The sequence below is a fragment of the Pelodiscus sinensis genome, chromosome 5 (assembly GCF_052426305.1).
Source record: "Pelodiscus sinensis isolate ZL-2025 chromosome 5, ASM5242630v1, whole genome shotgun sequence".
Taxonomy (NCBI): Eukaryota; Metazoa; Chordata; order Testudines; family Trionychidae; genus Pelodiscus; species Pelodiscus sinensis.
In genome coordinates this window covers 72,792,610-72,804,939 of record NC_143056.1, presented here as the reverse complement: position 1 = coordinate 72,804,939, position 12,330 = coordinate 72,792,610, and the positions used below count along the sequence as shown (strand labels likewise).

Here is a 12,330-nt window from a genome sequence, read left to right as displayed (position 1 = left end):
ACCTGCTGTGGCTCCCTCACACTGTGCTGCTATGACAAGCTGCAAAGCTCTCCAAGCTTGCTTTTTCATCAGCACACAGGTAAGGCCATGCCCAGCTGCATTATTTACAGACAGCTGAAATCAGTACTGCATGGGGAGGCTTATAGCTAAGGAACTGTCCAGCTTCTCAAGAGCACACACTCCTCTGACATGTAAACCCAAAATTACATCATCTTGTGCTACTAAGAGATCTGTAAAATATAGGCTCATGGAATTCACCCCTTCCCACAATGGGGAGAGGAAATACACTATAGCATTTTGTCCCAAGTTAGGACTCCCACACATTAGTTTTAGATAAAGTAAAAACAAATGTATTAACTACAAAAGATAGTTCTTAAGTGATTCTAAGAGATAGCAATCAGATCAAAGCAGCTTACCTAGAAAATAAAAAAATGCAATCTAAGCTTAATATACTAGAGAGATTGGATATGAGTTGCAAATTCTCACTCAAAAGGTTGATGAAAGCAGAGATTCTTGAAAGGGCAGCCATGCTTGCATGCAGCTTAAAAACCCCAGGTGTTCCTTTCACAGGCTAAAATTTCCTTCACCTGGGTCCAGCACTTAACTCCAGTTCAGTCCTTCTTCCTGGTGTTTTCAAGAGTCTTCTTTGGATAGGGAATCAGTGAAAAACTATGATCCTTCTGCATATACATATGGCTTAGTTCCCACACTGGACAGTGGAAAAATACTGGCATTCTAAGATGGAGTCTAGTACCAGGTGACTTGGTCACATGACCTTGTAATGTCATAGCAGCCATAAGGCTGTTTACAATGTCCCCAGAAAGACATCCTGGTAGGAGATTAACCCTTCTAAAGCCTGATGGGGGTCTCCTAATGGCCCAACAATCTGAATGAGCCCTTGATAGCCAGGCATCTAGACTGACTATCTTATGTCTAGTGGGCATTTTCCAGGTGTGAACACATTTGTAATAGATATGTAATCACTATTCCTAACTCTATATACAAAAATGATTCATGCATACAAATAGGATAATCATATTCAGTAAATCATAAACTTTCCAATATCTCATATGACTTATCTTGCATAATAGACAAGATCCCTTTCTGCAGTAGACGTTAATATAATTATTTCATATTCATATAATAATATAACTGCAAAGAATAGGGTGGAGTGGTGTCACACATACCTCCCATGCAGAGACTGAAAGGAAAAATGATTTTTCTCACCTGTCCTCCCTAAATACATGCAAGACCTGCTGCATAACCTGCATGCAGAGATTATCAGATTAGTAGGTCTGGGCCAGTTGCGGCAAATTAGTTAATCCTGCAAAATATTATGAGAAGGATGTGCTCTACTGAAATTGGAATAGCTGGATTTGGAAGCTACATAGACTGTGCTGCCAGATCTTTTGAGAAAAACCTATTTTGTACAGTTTATTTACTGTGCTGTGCAATGTACATTTCCAGGGCTATATAAACAAATAAATCAGTTTTGCCCTGCAAAATGCCATTATACTTTATAAGCACAGTAGATAAACCCTTGAGGCTACCCACCTCCATTTGTTTGGTCTGAGAGCTAAATAATCTCAACAGTTACCATTAGTGACAGGAGGTTCATAGACATCTTTTTTTGCTGCAATTTTTAGCTTAAGCGCTTCACTGAAGGCAGTTGTGTACAGTTAAAAGACATTGACTTAACAAGCTGATGTCCTACCCTGACCCACCCTTTTGTAATGTCCAGATTTAATGTTAAGTGCCCTTCAAAGTGCAAAATAAAGAATTTTTTAAAACGTGGACAGAACGGATTTGTTGCCAGGGAACAGAGAAATCCCACTGCCGTTGTATGGCTCCCATCGGCAATGGTGATGGACCAATTTTTAGGCTGGAGGTGCTGAGTTATACCCATCTCAATTGTCAACTCTCCTGGGCCAAGCTGACCGGACCCCAGTCGTGGCAATGGCATCCAATGTGTTGGTCTGGGATAGTTGGCAACCCTAGTCCCTCATTGCCCCAATCGGTGGGCCCAGGAGCAGAGCCCCAGGCTGTCTGCAGGACCTCAGGTGGCAATGGAACCTCCAGGATCATTGGCCTTGACCCTAGGGCTGGCAGGCTGTGGAACCCACAGAGTCAGGGACAGAAGGCCCCTGGGCATTGGTGAAGCCAGTTGAGCCAGCAGGACCCCAGAGGCTTGATGGGACCCCAAGGGGCCACCCAGAGGCCAGGATCTGGTGGCCCCTGGACATGGGAAATCTAGATATGAAACTTCAGAGTGCTGCAGCACCCTTTCACATCTACTTCCTGAACCTATGCCCATCAGCACAGTATCTGAATTCCTTCAGGGTGTAAAAATCTAGATAAAAAGAACTATTATGTAAATCTGGGGTATCACTTTTTGTGCCTTCATTTCCCCAATCTGTAAGGGTATGTCCACACTTGCACCCTAGTTCAAACTAGAGATGCAGATGTAGGCATTCAAAATAGTCAATGAAGCAGGGATTTAAATATCCTGCGCTTCATTAGCAGGATCTCACCGGCGCGTTACTCCGATCAACAGCTGTTTCGAAAGTGAAAGTGCGCGCCGGGATGCATTAGTTCGAACCAAACCTGTTGGTTCGAAGTAACATTACTCCTCATTTTAAATCCCCATTTAATTGACTATTTTGAATGCCTATGTTTGTATCCCTAGTTCGAGCTAGGGTGCAAGGGTAGACATACCCTAAAATGGAGATGATGCCCTTTCTTGCAAAGTATTTTGGGATCAATGAATGAAATGTTGGATGTTGGAACTAAATTTATTATTTGTTTGTAAGAATAAATGAAGAACAGCAGTAGTCTCTTCCAAAGGGGCTAAATCATTGTCCCACCAGTCATATAATCTAATGTGCAGTAGAGTCAGAATCTCTTCACTGAATTCCCCCCATCTTTATTGTCATGTTAAATTCTGAGCAGAGGAATTTCTCCAAAGAAGCAAATATTGGGGGGGGGGGGGGTTCGTGTTCTGTAGCATATAAGGATGAAATAGTATCCTCTTTAAATAATTTGAGAGACTCCTGCTCATGCTGACGGTGTTCTATCTTTTAGAAACTGCCACAAACCAGTCAAAGCAATTTATAGTACATACAATCATAGAACACTAGACCTGGAAGGGACCTCGAGAGGTCATGAAGTCCAGTCCCCTGTCTTCACAGCAGGACCCAGTACTGTCTAGACTATCCCAGATAGATGTCTATCTAACCTGCTCATCTCCTGAGATGGAGATTCCACAACCTTACTAGGCAACTTATTCCAGTGTTTAACCACCCTGACCGTTAGGAATTTTTTTCCTTATGTCCTACCTAAACCTCCCTTGCTGCAATTTAAGCCCATTGCTTCTTGTCCTATCCTCAGAGGCCAAGGAGAACAATTTTTCTCCCTTCTCCTTGTGACACCCTTTTAGAAACCTAAAAAACCACTAACATGTCCCCTCTCAGTCTTCTCCTTTCCAAACTAAACAAGCCCAATTCTTTAGTCTTCCTTCATAGACCTTAAATCATTCTTGTTGCTCTTTTCTGGACCTTCTCCAAATTCTCCACATCTTTCTTGAAATGTCGTGCCCAGAACTGCACACAATACTCCAATTGAGGCCTAATCAGAGTACAGCAGAAGAATGACTTCTCGTGTCTTGCTCACAGCTGTGGCGTAGCAAGGAGGAACAGGAGGGGGCAGTTGCCCCAAGGCACCACAGTAGGAGGGGCACCAGTTTAGTCCCCCTCTGCTCCCTCTGTCTTCCCTCGGATCACCTGCTCCTCCTCTGCCTCTCTGCCCCCAGCCTGACCCTCCTCCATCTTTCCTGGCAGGTTCTTGCATGCGGGAGCCTATCCCCAAACCAGAGGGGGTGGGTAAGACATGGTACAAGCTCCACCCGTCCTCCCAGGGTCGGGCTCAGCTGTGCGCCAGGTTCAGGCCCCCACCGTGCGGTGCTGGGGACGTGTACAAATTTTGCCTTTGCCTCCAGGCACATAACACCCTCCCTACTCCTTTGTAACACTCCTGTTAATGCATCCCAGAATCATGTTTGCTTTTTTTTGCAACAGTGTCACACTGTTGGCTCATATTTACCTTGTGGTCCACTATGACCCCTAGATCCTTTTCTGCAGTACTCCTTCCTAGACAATCACTTCCCATTCTTTGTGTGTTCCGAATTGTTCCTTCCTAAGTGGAATACTTTGCATTTGTCTTATTAAACTTCATCCTATTTACCTCTGACTGTTTCTCCAGATCAGTGTTTCTTAAACTTTTTAAGACCGAGAAAAGACCTTTTTTTTTTTTTTTGAGGAACACCAAGGATTTTTTGTTAAGCAAAAATCAAAGGGGGGGCGATTTGAGGGGGGGAAGTTATTGAGCAAAAAAAGTCGCCCCTTTAAGGGCAACTATTTTGAACTCTCTTGTTCTCCGCGGCACACCTCCGACTGCCTCGCGACACACCACAGTTTAAGAAACACTGCTCCAGATTATTTTGAATTATGACCCTATCCTCCAAAGCAGTCGCAACCTTTCCCAGCTTGGTATCCTCTGCAAACTTAATAAGTGTACTCTTTATGCCAATATCTAAATCGTCAATGAAGATATTAAACAGAACCGGTCCCAAAACAGACCCCGGCAGAACCCTATTTGTTATGCCCTTCCAGCAGGATTGTGAAATCCTGATCTTAAGAGGAATAAGGGATCTTCCGGAAAAGGCTTTATTTTCCGAAAGATCCCGTCTAGACTGGCGCTTTTCTCCGGCAAAGCCCCGAGACGGAAAAAAGCGGCAGCCATGTTCATGCAAATGCCGCGGGGGATATTTGCAATTCCGACTTGTCTTATTGGCACCCTTTTCCGGAAAAGGGATGCTAATGTGGACACAGCCAAAGAGGTTTGAGAGAACAATCAGCATTAGGTGGAGGTAGCTAGGGAAGGAGTCTGAGGAGGCGTGGCTGGACTTCCTACCACAGAGACCTGCTGCGAACCCCAAACTCTGGGGTTAGGAGTGAGAGACCAGCCCAGTGGTGGCCTGGGTAAGAGGGGCCCTTGCCACATTCCCCTTAGTTTTGCTTCCCGTGGAACCTTACCTACTAGTTCTCTGAGCTCACTAAAATCTGCCTTCCTGAAATCCATTGTCTCTGTTTTGCTGTTCTCCCTTCTACCATTCCTTAGAATCATGATTTCATGATTACTTTCATCCAAGCTGCCTTCCATTTTCAGATTTTCAACCAATTCCTCCCTATTTGTTAAAATCAAATCTAGAACCGCTTCCCCCCAGTAGCTTTTTCAACCTTCTGAAATAAAAAATTGTCTTCGATGCAGTCCAAGAACTTATTGGATAGTCTGCGCCCAGCTGTTTCCCAACATATATCTGGATAGTTGAAGTCCCCCATCACCACCAAATCCTGTGCTTTGGATGATTTTGTTAGTAGTTTAAAAAAAGCCTCATCCACCTCTTCTACCTGGGTAGGTAGTCTATAGTCCTCCTCTGGACTAGATTCATTATGAGAATTAATTCGTTTTGTCCAGAAATGCTATTATAATAATAATAAGTACACTATTCAGTTATTTAGCAAATCTTAGGGTTTTTTAAGCTTCAGGAGGCAAAAGTGCAAAATGTGTCTGCCTGGTCCAATTCCTTGCTCCAGTTTAATTTTTGACACATGTTGTTCAGCTTTAAGACAGGGCATCACTGTTACCTTGCTTTAATGTGATTGATGTTGGCAGGAAGATAAAATTCAAGTCTTTAAAATGCAAGGCCTAACAAAAAGCCTCCGATAAATCCACCAACATGCCATTATGTTCTCTTAGATAAATTCTGTTGACTGTGCAGTGAGGGTGTTGATTTCATTATGTCTTATTTGTTTGCTTGGTTATTGTTTTGCTTTGTTTACATCTTTTTCAACTTGTCATATCACTTGTACCTAACCAGTAAGACTAGCAATTTGAAGCAGAAGAAAGCCACTGGTTGCTGCAGTTGCTACAAGTTTTCTAATTTTCTCAAACAATGTGCCATGAATTACAAGTTGAGTAGCTACAGAATAGTTCTCTACAGTTGAACTGAAGTATCTGCCAAATGTACAATACCCTACTGGTGATGCCTCACATATTTTGTTAAATCCAATTGTTGTGTTTGGAGGCTGAGCCAGTGTCGCGAGAACAACAGGTCCGAAGGAGGGGAGGGGAGAAAGGACAGAACCAAGTGGACCGTTTTAGTAATAAAAGATATTTATTTATGACAGTGATGAATTTATAGTATTTATTCTAAGATTTTTAATTGGCCGTGTCAGTAATGAATTTACAATATTTATTTTATTATATTCTACGATTTCTAGTTGAACGTATCAGAAATATAAGGATGGGAACAGCAAGGGGAATAGTCTCTGCTCTAAAGATATCAAGCTATACTAATTAACAACAGTGATAACTACAAACTCTATGTGCTACCGAAACAACTATAACACTAAGCTATACAACAAGGAAAATCAAATCATACATACCAACTTACACAGCACACGGAACATTTCAAAGATATCGGTTCGGTTGCGAAGGCCTTGGTTATGCCTGAGAGTCAGGGGAGGTGGCTGGTCGGTTGATCAGGCTGGCAGCGCTTTGAAGTATACAGGAAGGCACATGCCCGGTGGTGCGTGTGTTGTGAAGACCTCCTTGAGCGAACTGTGTGATAGGTATTTATCCCCAAGTCTGCACATCGCTTTCCCGCGCTTGCATATTGCCATATACGGCCCAACGGTCACCAAGTGGGGGTTCTGTGTCACCGGCTGGGCCGAAACTGAGCAGGTTTCATGCGACCAGGTAAGCTCCGCAGTTCTCACACCAAGGTGATGGGTGGGAGAGTGCAAAGCTATCTTCCCCTTTTCACACCTTCCCTTTTCTAAAGGCAATGGTATGCAGGAAGGGTGCGGCTGGTTCTTCCCAAGGAGTACTGCGGCCCACTATAGCAAGAGCATCCTGGCCAAATTTTTTAGTGGGGAGCAGTTGTTGTTTTTTTTTTAATTTAACAAGCCACGGCCCCCAATACACCATGTTTTCAAATATTTAGGGTGGGCTCAGCCTGGGGCCACACACAAGAGGAGATACTGACAGAGCTTTGAGAATAGAAGCATTACAATAATATATTCTCAAATGCACTAGTAAACATCAGTTTTCCTTGAAGCCAAATGGCTGTCTGAGGTTTTGTTTCAAAGCACAGATCAGCCCTGGATGAAAGAATTGGGTTTATTGTAGTTGTATTCCTTTTCCTCTAGATTTTCCAACTTGAAACTAATCTGAAACAACAGATCTCTTATTCACCTAGGGATATGGGAAGGAACCCATACATACCAATATATAATCCTTTCTTAAAGAAGATTCTATGCCAAATCCTTTCAGATCTCACATCTTTTATGGTAATTTTGTAAGATAAGTATAATTAAGCCCCTTTGTTTTCAGTTTAAAGTGATTTTTACCAAAACATTCCCAGGTGTTACAAAAACATTATTCATTTTTTTTCTAATTTTCACTCAACTTTTATATCATTCGGATCTAGACTAAAGCTTGGTTTATTGGGAAAATACAATACTATATGAGATGTGTATTATGTTATTACATTAGTCTGTGTGCATATGCAAAGCTGTCTGTTGCATGAAGTAAGGCAATGTATTTGGATAGATATAGAAGATACACACAATAGACAAACAGTCACACATGCAAGCTCTGAAGTGCATGCAGATCTGACTGCTCATGAATCCTATACCCACTGTATACATATTTCAAGCTGATAGCAGATAATGGTTTAAAGGTTTGACAGACTAAAATGATGGGAATGAAAATCTGTATTAGAATATGTTTCAGAACACAAGGGAAATATTTGGAAGGTTTTTTTAAAAAAACTGGAAAGAAAGATGGAGCTGAGAGTATGCACTGCAAATGGTGTCATCCAATTATTAAATGTAAATATTTATAGGCTAATAGTTCTAAATCTACAGCAGTAAACTTGTTTTGGGGGTAATTTAAATTATATTGTTTTCCTAAGCTCAGGGGTGACATTGGGTTGTGAGTTCTGTTAGTTCTGCGTCACACCACACTGATAAACAGAATTCAGAGCATTAATCTACAGATACTTTCCCCACTGTCTCTCCATTCACTAAAATTAACCCTGATATTTACCCAGAAAAATTATTGATACACTGATTTTACCCGTTCTTATTGTTGTGGTAGAAAACACTGATAAATTTCTAAGAAAAACTAAATAAAATAAAAATAGAAAGCAAAGGGTCCTAAATATAATTAAGATGCAGATGGTGGTCACTAGATGGCAGACTTTAACCTTTTAAAGAAGACATTCACTGTAGGAGACTCTTCCTGGGAAGGCGAGCCTTTGTTTCAAAAGTAGGTGGGCTTTCTGAGGATAGCTACCCAGTTTCATAATACTCAGCCTGGGATATAATAAGAGAACAGGAAAAAAAAAACCACACATAAGGCTGATTTTGTTTGTCATATGTTCAGTTTGGGAAGAAAAATTTCCTAATAGCTTGTCATGTTTGGTTGTTTTATAATGTAAACACCTGTCGTAGCTAATAAATCATTTGCCTGACATTAGCCTACATGATCTAGTCACTGCATGTTTTTCTATAAAACAGGGAAACCTCTGAGCAGTGTGAACAGGGCTCATGGCACTAGAACACTGCATCATAAAATATAACAAAAGACACAAGGGTAAACAGAACAGTAAGACCTCAGAACACTGTGTATGTACAATTTAAAGCAAGGACATAATTTGCTACTCTGGGGGGGCATTAGATTATTTGTTTTTTAAAACACATTAAGTAAATTGTTCCCCTTTCTCCCTTGTTCAGCATGCAGGCATTTCAGATTATCCAAATAATGACTCACAGAAGTAAGAGATAGCAAAAATATTTTAATAGCTAATCCCTCCACCCAACCATCCCTGGGTTGTTTCCTATGATATATGGGATAGTGTCTTAGCCAATCCAGTTTTAAACTATTCAAGCAATTGGGCTTCTACAGTTTCTTTGAGTAATGTTCAAGAATTTTCATCCTTAAGAAATGTTTTCTGATGCTGACAATATCCAAGAATTGAATTGCAAGGTATTAATATATATTCGGAATCCAGACAATTTTGCTCATTTTTAAAAAAGCATTAGAATTTACATTAGATCAGTGCCAATATGAGACATACTTAATAACGCATATGAGAAAATAGATGCAACAAAACATAGCATAGCACAGAAACCTGTAGCAGCATCTTTAGGACTAGCCATTAGGGATGATACTGCTTTGGCAGTATACCTATATTATGCACCTGAACTAGCATAAAATATTTAGTTTATAACTTATATACTTGTGTATTTGATACTCATCAAAACCCATAACTAATTAGACTTTGTTTCTTTGCTTGAAGTGGGAGGAGCATGTTTGTACTTAGGGAGCCCACTTTTTAAAAAAACCAACAGTTAACTAAAGACCCATCTTAAATCTGTTTACAAAAATAAAATAATTTTTAAATGCCAACTTCCTGCTTGTTGTAAGTGATATTGTTATTAATATGACCAGTATGGACACTTCATCAGTTGTAGATCACCTACCAATGGTAATATCTGACAAGTATAATTGTGCTATATAGTAATTTTTCACCATCAGACTTTCTTTCCTTGACTTCTGTTGTGTCTGGAATTTTATCCCCATCCTTGTTCTCTTTCTATAGGTAATGCCTGAATTATATATGCCCTGACTAAAAGAAAGAAAGAAAGCATGTGAATTAAAGATGAACATCTGGCTGAATATTACTGGATTTGTATTCCACTGAGGCAAGATTGTGGGAAAGGAATAAATAGGAAGCTACGTATCAGTGGAATAAATAAAGTGCAAAATGGAGCAGAGTGTTCAGAGTGTAAAACAAATATGGAAAAGCAAGGAAAAGGTAATAATGTATCTTGAACTTAAATTCTTGCTTTAAAATATTAAAGCAGGGAAATTGTGAAGCCCTTCCATTCCATCAGAGTCAGAAAAGCTTGTGGGTGAATTATAATATAATAAAGGGTGTTTGGTTAGTCTTAGCATGGATGCAATACTGATTTTTTCCCCCCAAGATAACCCCTATTGTATACATTTTTAGATGGTCCCTGGCAATAACAGTGGAGCTGAGTAGACATGCTGATGTTTCAGATCCATTTGGCTAATGTAAAACATCTCCAACACTCTGAATTTTTTTAAGGGAGACGGGAGGGGTATTTTTCATGAAGACAGTGAGACAGGTGATTGAGCATTTTCCTGTAGTGGCCCCAGGGTCTGATTCACTCATTGCTGATGCCACCGGTCAGTTGAGAATCAATTCAGAGTAGGAAAATCTACAGTGGAGGCTGCTGTGATCCAAGTAGCCAAGGCAACAATACCTTCTGCTACGAAAGGTAGTGACTCTGGGAACGTGGCTATCACAATGAAGGGCTTTGCCACGATGGGGATAGCTAACTGTGGTGAAACAATAGAAGAAATGCACATCCCTGTCTTGGCACCCAATCACCTTGCCAAAGATGCATAAACTGCAAGGGGTGCTTCTTGTGATCCATCAGCACCATCGAGAGTAACTTCACTGGGCATGTCTATACTACAGAGTGATTTTGAAATAACTCCCGTTATTTCGAAATAACAAGGCAAGCACATCCACACAGCAAGCGTGTTATTTCAAAATAAAAGGCTGCTTATTTCAAAATAATAAACCCTCATTTCGCCAGGAATAACACCCATTTCAAAATTGCTATTTCAAAATAGGGTGAGTGTGGACAGTGCAGCTGTACTTATTTCAAAATAAGAAGCCTGCAGGCTCCTGGCTTGGCCAGCACTTTCCCATGCCTGCTTGTCCCCGGGACATGGGGGAAGTGAGGCTTCCCTGGGGCGTCCATGCCCTTGCAGGAAAATGCTGCTGTGTAGGCAATAAATGGTCTTGCTTGAAGCACATCACCATCATCTGACCCAAGACCTTCGGTACTGGCTCAGATATTAGGGCGAGGCTTCATGCACAGTGTCTCCTGGGATGACTGCCCTTCTCACTTTTCTTCACAGCTGAGAGTGTGGCATGTCTACCACCTCCTGTATCTTCAACATGACCCCGCAAGAGCTGCAGGCAGAGGTGATCCCAGGATGACTTGGCAAGGGAACACCTTGAGTGCCTCCAGTCCCTGAACCACAACTTTGAGGAGGACTGCCAGGAGCATTGTACTGACTGGAAGCTGCACCACACCATCTGGGAGCAGCTGTCCTAGTAGCATGAGGCAATGTATGTGGCATACACCAACACTGTCAAGGGCCTGGTCACTGTCACTGAATGATCCATCAGCCACCTCGCAGCACCCACTCCTCCCACACCCACCCTTGCCCCCAACCCTTCCCCCAGCTTTTCCTCCTGACTCCCTCTTCCCCCCTCCCTCCCCCTGGGGGCCACTGAGGGCTGTGCATATGAGGTGGTGGGACCTCTCAGGCAGCTGAAGCAGGCACCAGTCCCAGACCCATTCCTGAGCCCCTCCTCCTTCTTCCTCCCAGGTTTTTTCACCAGTCCCTCCGCAGTTATATGTTCCCCAAATAAATGTAAGAGTTTATTGTTTCAAACAAAAAGTCCTTTTTATTTGGTCTGCTGGGGAAGGGAGGTGTTGGGGAGAAAAGGCACAGAGGAGCAAGGCAGAGGCCCCTTGCAGGGAGGCCTAGAGAAGAGTGTCACAATAACTAGGTGGACACCACAACAAGCCTGTGTCTCCACAGCGAGCCCATTATTTCAAAGTATCATGGGCTCGCTATTCCGACGTCCCTGTAAACCTCATTCCATGGGGAGTAAGGGATGTTTCGGAATAGCGGGTTATTTCAAAATTTTACTTGAAGTAAGCTATGCAACTTGAGTAGCTCAAATTGCATAGCTTATTTTGAGCTACGGGTGCAGTGTGGATGCACCTTCAGAAAGCTGTAAGATGGAACTTTCTTCCCAGACCAGAAAATTAACATCAGAGGTACTAAAATGCCAATAGTGATTTTGGAGACCCAGCCTATCCCTGGCTTCCTTGGCTCATAAAGCTGTACACAGGTATCCTGGACCACAGTAAGGAGCAGTTCAATTACAGGCTGAGGAAGTGCAGAGTGGTGGTAGAGTGTACTTTAGGATGTTTACAGGGAACGGTTTGCAGTTTGACTAAACTAGACCTCAGTGAAAGTAACATTCTCATTGTTGTGGCAGCCATCTGTGGCTCCATAAAATGTGTGAAAGTAAGGGCGAAAATTTTATGCCAGGGTGATGGGTTGAGGGATGGCATCTAGTCTCTAATT

At 42.0% G+C, this 12,330-nt stretch overlaps 1 long non-coding RNA gene across 1 annotated transcript in view; it reads left to right on the top strand.

Annotated features, from left to right (window-relative positions):
- LOC112544180 (uncharacterized) overlaps positions 1 to 11,798 on the top strand; it is a 35,215-nt gene extending 23,417 nt beyond the window's left edge. The window contains exons 2-3 of the long non-coding RNA XR_003087502.3: positions 9,728 to 9,943; positions 11,083 to 11,798. This is a non-coding gene — a long non-coding RNA (uncharacterized LOC112544180). The remainder of the gene's footprint in view (positions 1 to 9,727; positions 9,944 to 11,082) is intronic.
- The last annotated feature ends 532 nt before the right edge of the window (positions 11,799 to 12,330 follow it).